The sequence below is a fragment of the Erpetoichthys calabaricus genome, chromosome 5 (assembly GCF_900747795.2).
Source record: "Erpetoichthys calabaricus chromosome 5, fErpCal1.3, whole genome shotgun sequence".
Classification (NCBI taxonomy): Eukaryota; Metazoa; Chordata; class Cladistia; order Polypteriformes; family Polypteridae; genus Erpetoichthys; species Erpetoichthys calabaricus.
The window spans coordinates 246,716,768-246,734,396 of record NC_041398.2 but is presented as its reverse complement, the minus strand read 5'-3'; the positions used below and the strand labels follow the sequence as shown (position 1 = coordinate 246,734,396).

Here is a 17,629-nt window from a genome sequence, read left to right as displayed (position 1 = left end):
AAATTTCAACACAAAGGCGATCTGAAGCAGTGACAAGGCGAGAGTAACTTTAGGACAAGTCTGTGAGTGTCGTTGAGTAGCCCACCCAAAAACCCAGGTCTGTGAGTGGCCCACCCAAATGCTCAGGTCTGTGAGTGTCATTGAGTGGCCCACCCAAAAGCCCAGGTGTATGAGTATTGATGAGTGGCCCACCCAAAAGCCCATGGGGACATGCAGAAAAAGTGTTTTGTGACCAAAATGTCTGGAGTGTGCACTTTAATCATAAGGTCTGAAGTGTTTCATTTTAATGTTAAACTGTGGAGCAGAAGGGGGGAATCAAGGAAAAAAATGTGTCATTGTCCCCAACACGATGGAGGGCCCAGTGTGACAGTCACTTTAAATGTACCTCGTCTCACCAACAGGGTTCCAAGTCAGTGCGGCTCTTATCTTTCCTGTCTGTCTGTCTGAACTGATGTGCACCTCCAGTTTTAGTGTTTTCTTGGGCCACCAGGTGAGGGACGTCCCCTCCAATGTGGACTTTCAGGTTGACGCCGTGAAAGTGATGAAGGTGGACATCTGCTGGTCAGCTTTGTACCCGCGGGCTGCTGCCTGCCTGCTAATTGTGTAAGTGCCCTTCAAAGCTGGCACATTTGGGATCTTCACCCCTTCCGTCTCCAGACCAGCTTGTAACTTTTATCTTTGCTCCGGATTTTTGCCCTTTTCATTTTCGGATGATGAGCTCTTCTGATGAGGCGCGCAGGTGATCACAGTGCTACCGGGTGAGTACGGCAATGTATCACACTGTAGTTCCCACTTGACATTCCTCACAGTCTCTCCTATTCGCAGAGGTTACAGACGTGTGCAGCCATCAGACCTTTTATACTCGCCGTGTGACATTCCTCAAGTCCACCGCTTGTCTGAGAGGCAGTCGAGGTGGGCCGGCGCGGGCGTCTGTGCTCACAGCAGGCATCTCTTCAGTTTGACTTAGAAAGTCATTCAAAAATGTGTGGCCAGATCTTAACATTACTAGTTAATCATGTTAATTCACTTAAAAAAAATAAATAAATAAATAATATTTCTTAATAATTAATAAAGTTATTAATAAGTATAAATAATAAAAAAATAATAAAAACAAAGTAATATTAACAACACGTACATATTAATAAATCAAATAATATTAATATTAATAAATATGAATAAATTATATTACTAAATTACTATATTAATGTTTAAAATTAAAGTAAATTATAGTAATACATATATAATTTATAACTACTGAATATTTAAAATTAATACATTAATATTATTGAATTATAGTAATGACTAATTCTATAAAACTATACTATATAATTGCTATAAAACTATACTATATAATGCTATAAAAATTACTATATTAATATTTAAAATGGAATTCATAAATTAATTTTAATAAATTAATAAATTACTATATTAATGAGTATTTAAAATAGTTAATACATTAATATTAATAAATTATGTTAATACATTACTATCTTAATGAATATTTAAAATAAAATTAATACATTAATATTAATAATACATTACTATCTTAATGAATATTTAAAATAAAATGAATACATTAATATTATTGAATTATAGTAATGACATTCTATAAAACTATACTATATAATGCTATAAAAATTTCCATTTTAAATATTAATATAGTATTAATAAATTTTAATTATATTAAATTACTATATTAATGAGTATTTAAAATAGTTAATACATTCATATTAATATTTAAAATAAAATGAATACATTAATATTAATAAATTATGTTAATACATTACTATCTTAATGAATATTTAAAATAAAATGAATCCATTAATATTAATAAATTATGTTAGTACATTATCATCTTAATGAATATTTAAAATAAAATGAGGACATTAATATTAGTATAGTAATTAATATTTAAAATAAAATTAATACATTAATAATTATATTAATAAATGACTATATTAATGAGTATTTAAAATAGAATTAATCCATCCATCCATTTTCCAGCCCACTGAATCCAAAGACAGGGTTATGGGGGTTTGCTGGAGCCAATCTCAGCCAACACAGGGCGCAAGGTAGGAACCAATCCCGGGCAGGATGCCAACCCACTGCAGGGCACACACTCACACACACACACACACACACCAAGCACACACTAGGGACAATTTAAGATTGCCAATGCACCTAACCTGCATGTCTTTGGACTGTGGGAGGAAACCCATGTAGACACGGGGAGAACATGCAAACTCCTCGCAGTGAGGACCCGGGAAGCGAACCCGGGTCTCCAAACTGCGCGGCAGCAGCGCTACCACTGCGCCACCATGCCACTGATTTAATACATTAATATTAATTACTATAGTAATGAATATTTAAAATAAAATATTAATATTAATAAATTACTGTCTTAATGAATATTTAAACTAAAATTATATTAATAAATTACTACATTAATGAATATTTAAAATAAAATTTATATTAATTACTATATTAATGAATATTTAAAATAAAATATTAATAAATTACTGTCTTAATGAATATTTAAAATAAAATTAATATAATAAATTATATTAATAAAGTACTATTAATGAATATTTAAAATAAAATTAAGACATTAATATTAATAAATGACTATGCTAATTAATATTTAAAATAAATTGAAGACATTAATAAATTATAGTAATATTACTATATTAATATTTAAGTAAAATAATATTAATGAAAATATGAATAATAAATAAATAATACTAAAAGGAGAGCTTCTATAAAGTCTGCCGCCTGTTGTAGATAGCGAGCTGGTTGAGTACTAATCCCAGAGAGGGCTCTACTTGTGCAGAGTTTGTTCATACTGTATGTGTGTGCGTGTCTGTGTGTGTATACAGCATGTAAGTATAATTTAGGCGATGTATGTAATGTGGACTGCTGTATTATACAAGTTGTTGGTGCCCGCCGAGCCAAGTTTCAAACATGAAGTCGGTGTTAGTTGTTGCCTTCAGTATTTTGTTTCAGGTCTTTTTGTAGGCCTCATTGATTATCTGTATAGAGCAATGAACAGTAAACAACAGAAATGTGCCCAATATTAATATTATTAAACTGGCACCTTTTATCCAGAGCACCTTACATCATCTGAGAGATATGATTGGTTGCATTTCTTTTGTCTTTCCAATTGCAGCACAGGGGAGGCGCGATGTCCCGTGGTGTCAGTAGTGGGATTTGGGTTCACATCCTCCAAAAGTCCAAAGCCTTAACCACGTCGCCACGCTGTCTGATGTCGGTGGGCCTCATTTCGGTGTACTGCAGCGTGTTTCTCTCCTCGACAGGTTACACTGGGTGAGCTTGTGTTCCCCGTCTTGAACCTGACCCTATGACCCCAGGCTGTGGGGCGTCCCTTTGTGTGGCAAAATGAATGTGGCCCTTGCCGGTTTGTGTCACCGGTCAGTGTTCACCGTTCAATGCTTTGTGTGTGTGTGTATTTAGATGATTAGGCCCGTGTCTGTAATACCGCTAAGATGTTGTGTGTGTGTGTTATTTACTGTCCACTTCTTAGCCCCCTACATTCACAGAAACTCATTTTGGTGTTCTTTTTTGGGGGGGGGGATTTCCAGGGTAGAGCAGGCCCATTGTTGAAGCCAAGCTGTGAAATGCCGGAGCCCACCTGTGTAATCTGGCAGGCCTGTGTGAAGGGCAGTGACGCTGAGCCCAAGCCCCCCCAATGCCTGCACACAACTACTGAGTGTTTGTGGCCTGCTGTGCTTTTAGCTGCCATCCCAAGTGGTCCGCTGCTGTCTTTTTTGTTGTTGTTTTTCTCTCCCCCTCCTGTCTTACTCCATTACATTAGGGCTGAGCTGTTGATGTCACTGTCCTGGATTGGAGCCAGCGATAAGGAGGGGGGGCAGGTGGGCAGGTGTGTGTGTGTGTGTGTGTGTGTGTGTGTGTTGGGGGGGGGGTGGCTTGTTTGGAGTGAGAGAGGAAAGTCATTTTTTTTTCTCTCTTTTCAAACTGGACATGTGGCTTCTGCGTAGCGGGTCATCATTCTGAGGAAGCAGCTTGATAACAGTTGGCGCTGCCGACAGGAGGAGACCCCCTCTTCTTTACCCACCGAGGGTTGGATTTGCTTCTGCTCTTCTCCGTTGTTGGGAAGCCGGACGTGCTCTACGCCTGTCCCGTGTCATTTTCTCTTTTTTTTTTTTTTCCCTATCACCAACTATTTGGATGTCACTTGTCATTTAATAGTGGCACGGCTGCCGTCGACTGCTGGGTGTTTACAGCAACTAAAAATCTCGGGATCTTGCAGTCGGGACAGTTCACTCTTCTGTTTTTGGTGTGTGAGGTCAGTACGTCTCCTCTGTTCTTATTCACTCGTTTGTTTTCATTCTGTTACTGTTTCGTGTTCAGTTAGGGGCTCTGCTCATGTTAAAAAAAAATCAATGAGGTCTCCGCTTGTGGCGCCTCGAGGCTCGGCTTCTGGTTCAGGGCTTGAATGTAAAGGGCCAGCGGTGAACTGAGCAACAACTGGTGGGCACACGGGCGCGTGTCTGTGTTTATGAGTATAGACCCGTACGCCTGTGTGTGTGTGTGGGGGGGCACATACGGACGCACACCCAGACGAGATGTGTATGTGAGGAGGATACACATTGACGGACCACCAGGAGGACACCAAGTGTGTGTGTGTGTGTATACAAAGGGGCATAAACAAAGACACAAAGCACGTGCGTTACAGACATGTGTGTGTGTGTGTGTCCACAACCCTAATTTCACTGGGGTACATGCAGAGCTTCAGTTACCGTTTGTATCTGTGACTGCAGGCCTGTGGGGCAATGCTGTGGGTGGGGGTCTCGATGGGAAACTGTATGGACAGAGAGAAATAAAAAAAATACTGGATAGGTAGATTGGTGAGATAGGGAAGGCACTACATAGCAGCTGTAAATGGATAGATGTGAAAGGCACTATATAATATAAAGTTAAATTCTAACACACACACACACACACACACAGTGTCTAATGTTCAATTGTACTGCAGCATGTTTGCCATCAATAGTCTCAGTCTGCCTTCAGGAACTCTCAATTTATATACTCGTGTGCACACCACCACTTATATCTGTTTTTCTGTGCTTATGTGACTTTATTTGAATAGTATAATATACTGGGTGTGTGTGTGTGTACATCTGTCTTCTATGTTCGTGTGTTTGCACAGTATTTGTTTTTCTGTATTGTATGCATCCATCTGCACACTGCCCTCCATTGTATGCATCTCTCTTACTGTAGTGTGTGTATGATATACTGCATATACTTTGTAATTACCTTATGGACATTTATATCTATTAATATGTTAATACATACATACACAAAATCCACTCATTGTACATATGTGCGTTTATGTATGGCTGTGTATGTGTGTATACATACAAACACCATTGTACTGTGTATAATAACTATTCTGTATTGTATGTATGTACTAAGTGCCTCCAGTCTCTTTGGAAAAATTAAAGGTCTGTCTGTCTGTCTGTCTGTCTATCTGTTAGATAGATGTGAAAGGCACTATCTATCTATCTATAATATAGTGCCTTTCATATCTGTCTGTGTCTGTCTGTTATATAGTGCCTTTCACATCTATCTATCTATCTATCTATCTATCTATCTATCTATCTATCTATCTATCTATCTATCTGTGTCTGTCAATTATATAGTGCCTTTCATATCTGTCTGTCTGTCTATCAATTATATAGTGCCTTTCATATCTATCCATCTCTCTATCTGTCTGTCAGTGTCTGTCAATTATATAGTGCCTTTCATGTCTGTCTGTTTGTCTGTCTGTCTATCAATTATATAGTGCCTTTCATATCTATCCATCTCTCTATCTGTCTGTCATCTGTCTGTCTGTGTCTGTCAATTATATAGTGCCTTTCATATCTGTCTGTCAATTATATAGTGCTTTTCATATCTATCCATCTCTCTATCTGTCTGTCTGTGTCTGTCAATTATATAGTGCCTTTCATGTCTGTCTGTCTGTCTATCAATTATATAGTGCCTTTCATATCTATCCATCTCTCTGTCTGTCTGTCATCTGTCTGTCTGTGTCTGTCAATTATATAGTGCCTTTCATGTCTGTCTGTTTGTCTGTCTGTCTATCAATTATATAGTGCCTTTCATATCTATCCATCTCTCTGTCTGTCTGTCATCTGTCTGTGTCTGTCAATTATATAGTGCCTTTCATATCTGTCTGTCAATTATATAGTGCTTTTCATATCTATCCATCTCTCTATCTGTCTGTCTGTGTCTGTCAATTATATAGTGCCTTTCATGTCTGTCTGTCTGTCTATCAATTATATAGTGCCTTTCATATCTATCCATCTCTCTATCTCTCTGTCTGTGTCTGTCAATTATATAGTGCCTTTCATGTCTGTCTGTGTATCTATAATATAGTGCCTTTCATATCTGTCTGTCTGTCTATCAATCAATTATATAGTGCCTTTCATATCTGTCTGTCTGTCTATCAGTCAATCATATAGTGCCTTTTCTATCTATCTATCTATCTATCTATCTATCTATCTATCTATCTATCTATCTATCAATCATATATTGCCTTTCATATCTATCAATCATATAGTGCCTTTCACAATATCCTATCCATCTACCCTCTATACACATACAAATATATATATCTCTGCATGTGTATGTGTTTATGTTTGCATGTATTGAGTGTATGTACTGTGTGTGTTTTCATGTATGTAAATGAATGTGTACTGTGTGTGCGTGTGTGTATGTATATAAAATGTGTAATACACAGATACTGTATACACATATATACACACATATGTAATGTAGAAGACGACAGGCAAAGGGCAACAAATTCTGGGGTCTTCTCAGAGCATGCCATTTAAGATAGATAGATAGATAGATACTTTATTAATCCCAAGGGGAAATTCACATACTCCAGCAGCAGCATACTGATGTCCGTAGTAAAATGTAAAAAGTGTCCAAGGAACGAGTCCACATAAAAGAAAGTGGTAGGAGTGAACAGTGAAAATAGAGAAAAAGATAGAAAAATAAAGTCATATGGCACCAATGCTAATACATGATAAGGAATGATAAACAAAACAAAAGTAAAGCCAGCTAAATACTGCGGAGTTCCTTAGCAGGGCAAAGTCTTCACGACACAATGGCTTGTGTGGGCCGGTGCGGCTCCTTAACAACACGGGTTCAGAATGGACACTGCCGTCCGGTTGGGGCTGCTCGTTTATTTGCTGTTGCCTGAGGAGGCGGGACTTCTGAAGCACACCAAAAGTGAGGTCACTCGTCTAGGATGGGATTCTCTGTCACTCTGGGGTGGACGATAGAAGAGAGGAGGTCGCTTTACCTCTGGTGCTGAGCCCCCACACACTCCTGTATGGTACATGCATGAAAATACAAGCACACGTAGTTCTAACTTTACTGTATTTATCCTCCATTCTGTATGGTGTGGAGGGGTTTAACTACTGGGGTTTGGGGGGGGGTAGGGTGCAGGGGCCGGGGTTTACTGGATATTCGGGGTGTCATTTCAGCCTTCATCCGTCTCAGTTTTGTAATCCTCTGTAGCTCCAAATCTACCAGCGACTCTTCAGCAAATGGCCAATTGTCTACTGAAGCCGGTGTGCTCATGTGACCAGAGATGCCATGTCATTGGAATGTGTTGAATTCTAAAGATGTGGCTTTGTCGGGTACATCTGACCTTGGTGGGCAGACAGGCGGGCGAGTGGGTGGGTGGTTGGGGGAGGTGGAGGGGTTTGTAGAGATCGTCCATTTTGATGACCTTCTCAGGCTTGCACTTTGTTTCAGGGAATTGTACTGGTGGGTGAGGAGCGCTCAGAAAAGAAATGAAAAATGGCTCTGAGGGATTTAAGTGAGCGTCCCTCGTCTCTGGCCTCCCACCTCAGTCTCAGCAGTGAGAAACAAGGGGCCTGTGTGTGTATGTGGGTGGGTGGGTCTGTGAGTATGTACTCTGTGTGTGTGTGTGTGTGTGTGTGTGTGGTGGATTCAGAAAGTATTCAAACCCCTCCATTTTCAGGACACTTTATTGTGTTGTTGTTGCTTTAATTGTGAATGGACAAATTTGCCATTTTTGCCTATCAATCTGCATTCGATATCCCATAATGACAAGTATTTTCAGGAAAGGCTGCAAATATATGTAGTTTCAGTTTTTGATTTTTAATAAAAGTATTCAGACCCTCAATTCAGTACTTGCAGAAGCCCCTTTAAGAGCAATTCCAGCATCAAGTCTTCTTGGCGAGTCTCTATAAGCTTTGCACACCTGGATTTTGTACAGTTTATCCCATTTATGGCTGTAGTGGGCTTTGTGTTAATAGTAATGGGGGGGGGGGTGGATAGTTCATGTAGTAATGGTGGGGTGGTAATACACTTCAAGTTTCTGTTTTTAGCAATGGGGGTGGGGGGGGGGGGCTGCATTGTTTGGTTTGTAGCAGGCTTTGTGCTCAGAATAATGAAGAGGTGGACTGGGAGACTGTGATGGGCTCCATGTTAATTATAATGAGGGATAGGGTGGGCTTTGTGTTAACAGTAATGAGGGCTGTGTTGCCTTTAATATTCATAGTAATGGGGGGCTGTAACAGACTTCATGTTTGTTGTCAGTCAGTCCGTCATTATCCAACCTGCTATATCCTAACACAGAGTCATAGGGGTCTGCTGGAGCCAATCCCAGCCAGCACAGGGCACAAGGCAGGAATACACCCCGGGCAGGGCGTCAGCCCACCATAGGACACACTAGGGACAATTTAGGATCACCAATTTAGGATCTGTGGACTGTAGGAGGAAACCCACAAAGACACAGAGAGAACATGCAAACTCCACACAGGGAGGACCTGGAAAACGAACCCCAGGTCTCCTAAATGTGAGGCAGCTGCGCTACCCACTGTGCCACCGTGCCACCCTCGTGTTTGTTGTAATGTGGGGTTATAAGGAGCTTTGTGTTATTGGTAATGGGGGCTGTCTTAGTATTGGAGGTTTCTGAGGGGTCTACTGCTTATAATAATGGAGGCTGTGGTGCACATGTCCAGAGTAACTGGGGCTATAATGGGCTACATGTTTATTGTAATGGGGCTGTGGTGGGCTCTGTGTTTATGGTAATGAGAGTGTGTGGTGGGTCTTGTGCTGCAAACAATGCAGAGGTTGTAAGGCACTTCGTGATGGGCTCCAGGTTTGTTATAACTGGGGCGCCAGTGGGCTTTCTGTTAATAGTAATGGGGGTTTCTTAAGGGGTCTAGTGCTCGTAGTAATGGAGGGGTGGTGGTACACTTTGGGTTTATTGTAAAGAGGGGTTGTAATGAGCTTTGTGTTTCTAGTAATGGGGATTGGGGGGGGGCTGTAATGGTGGGTTTGCATTGGGCCTTGTGCTCAGAATAATGGAGGGGTTCCAGTGTGCCGCTTGCTCATAGTGATGAGGGGGCTATAATGGGCTTCATGTTTGTTGTAATGGGGGTTCCTCCCCCAAACTATGCGACTTTTTAAGGTAAACGTTAATATTTAACATTATACATAGTTATTGTCTGTTTTTTCAACTGCATTATTATCATTCTTTAATTTAATATTATTTATCTTATCAGTATGCTGCTGCTGCTGAAGAATGTGAATTTCCCATTGGGATTATCTATCTATCTATCTATCTATCTATCTATCTATCTATCTATCTATCTATTATATAGTGCCTTTCATCTATCTATCTATCTATCTATCTATCTATCTATCTATCTATCATATAGTGCCTTTCACTTCTATCTATCTATTATATAGTGCCTTTCATCCATCTATCTATCTATCTATCTATCTATCTATCTATCTATCTATCTATCTATCTATCTATCTATCTCTATCTATCTATCATATAGTGCCTTTCATCTATCTATCTATCTATCTATCTATCTATCTATCTATCTATCATATAGTGCCTTTCACTTCTATCTATCTATTATATAGTGCCTTTCACTTCTATCTATCTCTATCTATCTATCTATTATATAGTGCCTTTCACTTCTATCTATCTATCTATCTATCTATCTATCTATCTATCTATCTATCTATCATATAGTGCCTTTCACTTCTATCTATCTATTATATAGTGCCTTTCACTTCTATCTATCTATCTATCATATAGTGCCTTTCACTTCTATCTATCTATTATATAGTGCCTTTCATCTATCTATCTATCTATCTATCTATCTATCTATCTATCATATAGTGCCTTTCACTTCTATCTATCTATTATATAGTGCCTTTCATCTATCTATCTATCTATCTATCTATCTATCTATCTATCTATCTATCTATCTATCTATCTATCTATGGGGTCTAATTCTCAGAATAATGGAGGGTGCGGCCCACTTCATGCTTATTATAATGTGGGTTTTGGCTGTGGTGGGCTTTGTGGTATTGAGGGGTTTGAGTTGATAGTAATGGGGGGCTGTGGTGGGCTGTGTGTTTATAGTGACGGGCATGTGTGTGGTGGGTCTGAGTTGAAATGCATTTCATGGTCATAGTGATGGGGGGGGGTTAATGAGCTTTGTGTTTATATTTTGGGGGCTGCAGTGGTGGGTTTGCAATGGGCTTTGTGCTCCTAATATTGGAGGTGTTGTAACGCACGTTTTGTAATGGGGGTTTCTAAAGGGTCTAGTGCTAAAAATAATGGAGGGGCTGTCATGTAATTCATATTTATTATAAGGGGCACTGTAGTGGTCTTTGCTTATATTAAAGTGGGTTGTAATGGGGGCTGTAGTGGACTTTGTGGTATTGAGGGGTTTTAGTGCCGTAAATGTTTGTGTTGATAGTAATGGGGGGGCTGCAGTGGTCTTTGTCTTTAAAGTAATGAGGCCTGAGGGGCTGTGATGGGCTTTGTGCTTATTGTTATGGAGCCTGTAATGGCCTTTGTGTTCATTGTAATGGGGGGGGGGGGGTGTAGTGGGCTTTATGCTTCGTATAGTGGAGACCGTAATGCATTTCATGGTTACAGTAATGGGGGGCCGTAATGGCCCTTGAGCTCATGGTAATGGAGGTTGGATTGCCCTTCATATTCATAGTTAGTGGGCTGTTGTGAGAGGCTTTGCATTTATAGGAATTGGGGGCAGCAGTGGGCTTCATGTTTATTACAATGGGGGGGCTGTAGTGAGCTTTTTGTTTATTGCATGGGGTTTGGGGGCTGCAGTGGTGGGTGGGTTTGTAACAAACTTTGTGCACATAACGTGATGCACGTCTTGTTTCTTGTAATGGGGGGGAGGCGCTGCGGGGGCCTTTGTACTATTTGTAATGGGGGGGGGCTTGTGTATTGGGTGGTCTCGGCCTTTGTCCATCCCCTTAATCTGCTCATCTCCAGCTGACCCAAATCCCCCCCCAACCAACCACACATAGGACTCCCACTTACTTCAGACCGGGGCAGAAGGCACAGGATGCTCTCCAACCTGACGGCCTCTGCAACAAAACAGGATGTGTCCCGGGCCTTGGGGGGTGGGTGCGGGGGGTGGGGGGGGGGGGTATGTTTCTAAAAAGGTACACAAGCTGTTTTTTTTTTTTTTTGCTATTTTTATTCTGCTGTCCAAAGGAAATGCCGGCAGAGGGAGATGGAAGAGTGGGATGCAGCAGAAAAGAGGGTGCCAGTCTGCCAGCGTGGCGTGTTGGGAGAATTCTTCGAGTTGCACCTGTGTCCTGGGGGTCTGGCGTGCAGGTGCCAGTAAAGAGCCAGTGTGCCGCCCGCTCCGTGGGGGTTTTTAGCAGTGATGACCCACCCCAGCCAAGTCTGTGCTTCTAAGATGAGCGCACGGGCAGACTGAGTGAGTCAGTGGAGATTTATATAGCGCCTTTCTATAAAGGCCACCCACCCCACCAAAGCACATGACACGGATGTAAGCCCTAACATCCTACAGTGATGGTGGCTCAGACCTCTGGTGTGATTCACTCAGCTTCAGATGAACTGGGGGGGCAGGACTGGATTGGCTTGTTTTATAAAGCGCCTTACTATAAAGGTCATTACCCCCCCCCCCCCCCCAGAAAAAAACACATCCACACGTATGTAAGCCCTAGAATCCAAAAGGAGACCTGTGGTGTGATTCATTCAGCTTCAAGTGAACTGGGGGGGGCCAAGACTGACTTGCTCGTTTTATATAGCGCCTTTCTGTAAAGGTCAAATCCCCCCACAAAGCACATGACACGTATGTAAGCCCTAACATCCTCACAGTGATGGCGGCTCAGACCTCTGGTGTGATTCATTCAACTTCAAATGTATTGGGGGGGCTGGGACTGACCAGTTCATTTTATATAGCGCCTTTCTATAATGGACACCCACCCCACTAAAGCACATGACACATATGTAAGCCCTAACATCCTCACAGTGATAGTGGCTCAGACCTATTGTTTGAGTTATTCAGCTTCAAATGTATTAGGGGGGGCCGGGATTGACTGTCTTGTTTTATAGAGCGCCTTTCTATAATAGTCCTCTTTGCACATCTGCAGTACAGTCCAGACGGTCATCAGTGGGATATCCGTACTGAACTCTCTCTCTCTTTCTCGTTCCCTGTGGACTTCTCGATCTGCGGCCATCGTCTGACTGTTTTTCCCACGATGTTCTCCCAACAACTTTAAGTAACCGTTTCTTGTTTGTTTCCAGATTATTTCTTTTTTTTGTCTTCCTCTTCTTTCGCTTCAGATATCTGAGCGGCCCCCCCCTGCTTACCGCTTGCTTGGCGATTGGTTGTTCATCCATCCAGAATAAGCGTACCGTATTGAACGCTGTAAGTTTTTTATATCGTTTGTCTGAAATGACTTCACAGGTTTTATATAGCGCCTTTTTATAATGAACACACCCCCCTCCCCCCAGGTGCTTTGCACGTCTACAATTGAATCCCGTATTCCATTAGGGGGATATCCATACTGAGCACTTTCTGTAGGCTTGCCTTGAGATTAGTGAGATATCAGTATTGTGTACCAGAAAACAATTCCGTTCATATTCACACCCGGTTCCGGTTTTATATAGCACCTTTCTATAATGAAGAGCACCCCGCGGTACTTTGAACAGCGACAGTTCAATCCCGTATTCCATCAGAGGGATATCCGTACTGAACGCTCTGAGTTTTTATATGTTTGCCTCATATTAGTGGGACTGATTTTGTGTTGTTGGCTTGTTGGTTGGGATCCTGCGCTGCCACACCCACCACAGGACGTACCACCTCAGGATCTCAAATTGGGACCCAAGGGCGGCCATGCAACGGGTGACACCTCAGTGTGTGTTTTTTTTTTTTTTTTTTTTTTTTTTTTTAAGTGGCTGGAGTGCCAGTTCTGCCATCAACCCTTAGATTTTGTGTGCCAAGCATGAATTCCGTTCACACTCACCCAATTCAGGTTATATAGCGCCTTTATGGGTAAACAGCACCCCAAGGTACTTGGCACATCTGCAGTGCAATTTCATATTTCAGTAGGATATCCGCACTGAACGCTGTACGTTTTTGTATATTTGGCAGAAATGAACGACAGTCAGAACGTTAACATGCAGGTTTTTATAGCACCTTTCTTTAGTGAACACCAGCTCAGTACAGCTGTGCCCATACTTCCACATTGGGACATTGGTAATGGATGCCGTTCAAACTATTATTTTTTATTTTATATTTTATTTATTATAAAATATATTTATTATTTTATATTATGATTGTTTTTATTATTATTATTTGTTTACATGAAATGGACGCCACTTACACTGTTAACGTGCGGGTTGTATAGCTGTGCCTATATTTTACCATATTGGGAGATTGGTATTGGACACCATACAAATTATTATTATCATTTATTAATTTATATTTAATTTATTTATTATAAAATATATTTATTATTTTATTTGTTTGCATGCAGGTTTTTATAGCGCCTTTCTTTAGTGAACACCACCTCAGTACAGCTGTGCCCATATTTCCACACTGGGGCATTAGTTAGTGGATGTCATACAAATGATTATTATTATTTATTAATTTATATTTTATTTATTTATTATAAAAATATTTATTATTTTATATTATTATTTTTATTATTATTTGTTTACATGCAGGTTTTATATAGCGCCCTTCTTTAGTGAACACTCCCTCAGTACAGCTGTGCCTATACTTCCGCACTGGGGCATTAGTTAATGGATGCCATACAAATGATTATTATTATTGTTTATTAATTTTTATTTATTATAAAATATATTTATTTTATATTATGATTGTTTTTATTATTATTAATATTTTTTGTTTGCCTGAAATGGATGCCACTTACACAATTAACATGCAGGTTGTATATAGCACCTTTCATTAGTGAACACTCCCTAAGTACAGCTGTGCCCATATTTATACACTGGAACATTGGTATTGGACACCATACAAATTATTATTATCATTTATTAATTTATATTTAATTTATTTATTATAAAATATATTTATTATTTTATTTGTTTGCATGCAGGTTTTTATAGCGCCTTTCTTTAGTGAACACCACCTCAGTACAGCTGTGCCCATATTTCCACACTGGGACTTTGGTATTGAATGCCATACAAACCATTATTATTATTATTTATTAATTTATATTTTACTTATTATAACATATATTTATTATTTTATATTATGATTGTTTTTTTATTACTATTATTATTATTATTATTATTATTATTTGTTTGCTTGAAATAGACGCCACTCACACCGTTAACATGCAGGTTTTATATAGTGCCTTTCTTTAGTGAACACCCCCTCAGTATAGCTGTGCCCGTATTTCCGTACTGGGACATTGGTATTGGATGCCATATAAATTATTATTATTATTATTATTTATTATTTTATATTTATAATAAGATATTATTTACTGTTTTGTATTATTATTATTATTTGTTTGCCTGAAATGAATGCTACTCACACAGTTAACAGTCACGTTTCCTATAGCGCCTTTCTATAAAGAATGCCAGCCCAAGGCATAGTTGGCATATCTATACTCCACCCCATAAGTGTCTGAATGTCATCTGCGGCCTTTCCTAGGAGGTGGTCTCTCATCTGTGCAGAAGGCCCCGCCCCCTTGTTGCTTTCTGCCTTTGGCTCCGCCTCAACCCAAATCCTCCTGTTGAGTGACACGAGCAGTAGGAATGCCACAGGGTTTTGTTGAAGGCAGCATTGAAGGAGGGGGGGGTTTAGGGGGGGGCGTGTGAGACATGGAGTGAAGGTCGCCTTGTTGCCTCCTGCTGACGGATTTTCTCCAATGCCACATGTCCAGCTGGGAGGAAATGGCTTCGGAAATGGACGCTCCTGTTTTGTGAAACGAGTAGACGTGACCCCCCCCCCCCACACACACACACACACTGCCTGCCCCCCCCCACCCCAACACGTTTCTAAATTTAGTTTTGGTCACGGCACCTTACTGCCCTGTGAGGCTTACTGGGGGGGGGGCCCCCGTGCTCACCTAGACCCCCTCCTGACCGGACTCCTTTTTTTGTTTTATATAGCTCCTTTTATACGCCGTAATGTTTTGCAATGAAGTGAAAGCGCAGGGCTTCTGGCGGCACGGTGGGCGGGGGACTTTGTTCGTGTTCGCTTTGGAGGGGACGGTTTCTGTTATTTTCAGTCCATTGTGTCTACTTCCTGCGGGTCAGGGGTTGCTGGAGCAGGGTGGCGTTAGGCGAGATGGAAAGCTGAGAGGAAAGTCAGGCAGAGAAGAGAAGTGAAGTGCGGGGCGAAACACGGCCACAAGCACAAGACCCCCCGAGACAACACTCCAGAACAAGGTAAGGCAAAAGAGACCCCCACCCAAGCAATGAAAACGTCTTTGAGGGGTTTGTCTTTTTTTTTCTTTTTGGTCACTTGTTTTCGCGGGATGACTGGGTGGGGACAGTTAGTAATGCAAAACAAACAAAAACCTCCCATTGTCTTTGGGCTACTGTTTCAAATGGAATTAAAAACAAGGGGAAGTGTGGTGGTCCCACCCGCCGGACCGCATGGAAACCCACCGAAAAGCTGCCAGCTCCTGAGTAGAAACTGTAATCCAGGGTGTCCGACGTCTTGAGGAGCCGCATTATTGATGATGTCAGTTGAGGGGATCACCGGTTGTAATAGAAAGTGTGGTGGCACGGGGTGGGGTTGGGTGGCAGAGTAGGAGGCCATGGGAGTCATGGCAGCTACCCTTTCCCCAAATTAACAGTGAGCTCAACGACTCCACTGAAGCTGTGTTCTCACTTTGTGGTGTGTGTGTGTGTGTGTGTGTGTGTGTTTGGCCTCAAACCAAAACTCTGCATACGCAGACTCATATGGGCTGCAGTCCCACGTGAGTATCGGGCAGCTTCACTAGTGTGCCAAGGAGTGCCCTTAGGCCTCTTTTAATCACTTGGTAAGAAGCCGGGTGGGGCTCACAAACACACACACGTCTGTTTGCACCTCTGCACAAGCGGGGACTCCCCCCACTGACTCACACGTTATCGGGATTCCAAAACAAACCAAAGCTTGGCACGTGGAAGCGGAGGGCAGAGAGGCAGGGTGGTGCCATCCATAGCCGCCTTCTGGAAAGCTCACTTAGAGCAGGTGATTTTCAAAACGAAATCCTTAACGCTCGCCCGTTTACCTACTTATGTCACCATCTGGGACGTCTCCAAATCCAAGGCCCACCTGACGCCAATTCGCACGCCCCCACACATATTAGACGCAGTTCAGTGTGTTAACCTTTAGGGGGCGCTGCAGAACAAACAGTCGTGAAGGGAGTCAAATGTCAAATGTTGTTGGACACAGCAGCAGTACCAGAACATCAAAAAGTACAAATTGCAAGTAATTGGGCATTGTGAAAAAGTAAAAGCACCCCACGGAAACAGTTGACTTTTGCAACGTATCTGAACAGGCAGACTGAGCCTACAGATAAAGTTGAGAAACTTGAATAAAAACACAAGAAACATTTACCCTTTCAATCGTTTAACTATTAAAAATAACGATTTTTTAAGTCCACCAATTAGCCCACCCGTCGGCCCTGTGAAGCAGGTGTTTGCCCCATCTCGCAGAATTGACTTCTTCGTAGGCGTTTTGCAGATCTGCCCGCTAGTCTCTGACTCCTCAGTGGGGTTTTCTTGCTTGTTCTGCATATTTCAAATCAGGGCTTTGACAATGCCGGCAGTCCGTAAACCCCTCCACTTCTTCATTGGCCAATTTCCTTGGTGTTTCAGGTCATCATCATCATCATCAGGTTGACCAGTCCATTTCTGGTCCAACTTCAACATTCAGACAGGTGGTGTCACATTCTCTTCAAGTACACTCTTGATATGAGGCGGAATTCCTAGCTGATTCTACAACTGCAGAAAAAGTGAGACATCATCTGGCGAGAAATGGTAGACGTGACCTCCTGTTGGTCATCATCTCCCAAATATCTATATCTGTATGCACCCACTGGCCACTTTATTAGGTACACCTTGCTAGTACCGGAAACTATCTATTATACAGTTATCTATCTATCTATCTATCTATCTATCTATCTATCTATCTATCTATCTATCTATCTATCTATCTATCTATCTATCTATCTATCTATCTATCTATCTGTCATATAGTGCCTTTCATATCTATCTATCTATCTATCTATCTATCTATCTATCTATCTATCTATCTATCTATCTATC

The 17,629-nt window shown here is 41.1% G+C and overlaps 1 protein-coding gene across 6 annotated transcripts in view; it reads left to right on the top strand.

Moving 5' to 3' along the window:
* Nucleotides 1-17,629, top strand: part of gab1 (GRB2-associated binding protein 1) — a 166,469-nt gene that overhangs the window by 78,295 nt on the left and 70,545 nt on the right. The window contains exon 1 of one of the 6 annotated variants that reach the window (XM_051928157.1): nucleotides 4,037-4,324. The exons of 4 other annotated variants lie outside the window; for them this stretch is intronic. The gene's annotated coding sequence lies outside the window, so the exon portion shown is untranslated. Of the gene's footprint in view, nucleotides 1-4,036; nucleotides 4,325-15,639; nucleotides 15,761-17,629 lie in introns of those variants that run through there. One more of the 6 variants, XM_051928158.1, reaches the window with a different exon arrangement.